Source organism: Mangifera indica, chromosome 16 (assembly GCF_011075055.1).
Source record: "Mangifera indica cultivar Alphonso chromosome 16, CATAS_Mindica_2.1, whole genome shotgun sequence".
Classification (NCBI taxonomy): Eukaryota; Viridiplantae; Streptophyta; class Magnoliopsida; order Sapindales; family Anacardiaceae; genus Mangifera; species Mangifera indica.
Window position 1 is genome coordinate 4,623,179 of NC_058152.1, and position 3,240 is coordinate 4,626,418.

Sequence of the window (3,240 nt, forward strand, 5' to 3'; positions counted from 1 at the left end):
GTAATTTATTCATACGTTATTCATTCATCTATCTATGTTTATATCAATAATATTTTTTATTATTTTAATTAAAATTAATATAAATTAAAGTAAAAAATTATTTTTTATTAAATTCTGGGAGTACATTGTCATTTAGTTTGAGGATTTTTCTCTTTTTTTCAATAATTTTATAAAAAAAGTTAACAATTATTCATTTGAAAAATCTAAAATATGGGCGAAAATTTTGATTTTTCAATACTGTCAAATGAGAATACGTGGTTTCATCAAATATTGAATAGGAAATAGTCATTTGGACTAGTTTTAATGGTTGAAAAGATAATTTTGTTAACTTTGTATGATATATAATAAAACACTTTTGATAAATAAACAAATTATATATTTATCTTAATTCTTGTATTTTATTTCTCTTTCTTTTTCTTTTTTTTTAATTTCTTATTTCTTCACCCAAAAACACCCCATTACTCTTTGTAGCATTTGACAAAGATCATCAAATAGACAAGATTGAATTAGATTACAATATGTTGACAAACAACTTTTCAATGTCTTCTGACAAACATTTTTACATTATATCGATAAATAAGTGAGAAGGATAGAGGGGTTTCAAAAAATGAAATACCTCTACAAACATTTAATCAGAACCTTTTAGGTTGAAAGTACAGAGGTCAAACCATTCTTATGCTTGAGGACAACGAAGGTTTGAAGACATTACTGTCCACACCAACATGAAGAAAAGGAAAATGTTAGGTTGGAAGTATAGAAGTTAAACCACTTCAATGTGCAACTAGGTAATTAAAGTTTTTTCATTGCCGTGATCTGTGTTCACATATTCCAAGACACTGACATGATCCAGGCGTCAAGAAGAATGATAACTTTGAAAAACATTCTAGGAGGCATCAAATTGCTTGGTATAGCAAGCCTGACATGGACAATTTTGTCTTTCACCTAAATTGTGAAAATTGTTCAACTTGAGCACAATTTTGCAGTAGAGAAGTTGATTTGATAAATTCATATGGTATTGTAATGTTCAGCATTATGTCATCACAATGCTGTTGGGAATTCCTATTTAGACCTACCAAATTGATTGCAGAACTAAACAGGCTAAAAGTCCTGCCCTCGTTCCAGGTAAACATTCATCAAGACCTAGCCCTGCTTGTCTAAAATCAGATACAAAAACATTCTGTCAAAATATACAATTACTGAGCTTAGCACAAAATAAAAACCTTTCAGATGGCAGCAACAACACAGTTCATGGAATAGCATGCCTATGTTAACAAAACAGCTAAGATAACAATCTTAAATTGTCCCATTGTGAGATGAGCGGATAGTTTTGTAGTACATGTATTTGCAAGAAGTCCGAGTTGAGGGCAAGCAATACCAAGAGAGACTATCAGCTAGAAATTTCCAGCATTAACAAGTACATTGATGACATTAATGGCCACTAAACATATAAAAACATTACTGATAAGTTCTAGACAAAATTTTAATCAGCCAATTCAGAAGATGCAAGGAATCCAAGCAACCACTCAGTTATGTAATCACTCTCAATGTAATTAAACAATGCAAAGGATTGTAAATAACAGTAATTCAATCATTGAATAAATATACTTCAATTATGATTACAATTCCCATGCATACAAGAATTACTAGCCGTTAAGATACTGGTTCTCTCGATACAATGCTCTCAATCTCCCTCTACAAAATACAACATAATTTCACTCTCCTTGTTCCCCTTCCTAATATATTTCCCGCCATTACAAATTACTCATCTAACTGTCTAACTACACATCCATCTGGCTCAACTAACTGCTTAACTGAACCATCTGCTGATTTGTCCTCCTTAGACTTGGCTGACATCTCCTTCTCCAGCTTGTTTGCTGCGGCCATGGCTGTTCCTCTCTTCTGCCTTCTTGTGTAAACCTGCAATGGTCTAACACTAACCATATATTAGGGAATCATCACAAAGAAAATTCATAAAAGCACTTAAGAAAATATTTAAGAAGGTATTATCAAGTAAACAAAAGCAAACCACTTGAAACAAGAATCCATAAAGTATAAATTCATTTGTGATACTCTTGTAACAGGTTTAGTTTATAAAGAATCACAGAACCAAAATATAAATTGGAGATGCTTAAAATAGCATAGAGCATCCAATATGTATTACATCCACAAAATGGTAACACAAATCAATACAATTTTCTATTAAACCAAGTCATGATCAACTAAATCACATGTAACAGATTGATTCAATACTTCGCAATACGACTAGCCACCCAGGAGAATTAAGATAAACCACTTCACAATTCGATTAAAGACCTAGAAGACCATTCACAAGACAAGAAGAAAATGCTTACTTGGAAACGGGTTATCTACAGTCACATGATTAGAGACATCAGGTAGCGAACAGTGGTGGATTTGATGATGCAGTACTCACTTTGACTTGAAGCAGTTCTAAACGACGCTCCAGCGTGTCAAGCTGCTCATTTAGTGATGCTAATTTGCTCTTAGTTGTAGCCTCAGAAAGAACAAGAAGCGACAGCCTGAATTAGTAAGATTGAAATGTGGGACTTTCTAAACTCAATGTAATCAATTTTGCTTCCCCAGTAGCCTGTACAAGAGCAGAAAATAAAGGGAAAAGAAACAATCATCCTACAATATCACCATCCCAGAAAAAATAATTGAGATCTAATCATAAGGGTTTAAATATAGTACCAAACTGGACAAAGAATTCGAAAAGGCGACGAACGTTTAGACAAATGTGAGAAATAAACTCTCGATTTTCCCAATCAGCTTGAACAGCGATACCGACGTTCACTACGTCTGTTTTACCGCCAGCTCTAGCCATTCTTTCCTTAACAAACTCGAACCCTGATCCATTTCTCCTGTTATAACGGAGAAGGACGAGTAACCCGTTTAATTGGAAAATTCCTGAGTTTGGTATGAGTTACACCATGCATATTTATTTTATTTATATCCATAAATATTTATATATTTATAAGATTTTATTTTTAATTCAAAATTATCTAATAATATAAATATATTTGTGTATCTAAAATAAATATACAATTTTATCGTTTTGATAAAGTTTGTAAAATTTGTTAATTTTTAGAATAAATCTATTGAAAACAAAAAAATATTTGTAAATGTTTACTAAAATTAAAAGGTTATTTCCCATCTAAACTTTAGTTAATAAATTTGTGCATTATATGTAATTCTTATATTTTGTCATATCAAACATAATCA

At 31.5% G+C, this 3,240-nt stretch overlaps 1 long non-coding RNA gene across 2 annotated transcripts; it reads right to left on the minus strand.

The window, feature by feature from the left end:
* Positions 1–1,567: 1,567 nt before the first annotated feature.
* Positions 1,568–2,923, minus strand: LOC123199500. 2 transcript variants are annotated; one of them, XR_006498386.1, is made up of 3 exons: positions 2,710–2,923; positions 2,352–2,605; positions 1,568–1,927 (listed from the first exon to the last, which is right to left on the minus strand). It is a non-coding gene; the product is annotated as an uncharacterized LOC123199500 (long non-coding RNA). The 2 variants fall into 2 exon arrangements; XR_006498387.1 differs by having other exon boundaries at positions 1,568–1,933.
* Between the last annotated feature and the right edge of the window lie 317 nt (positions 2,924–3,240).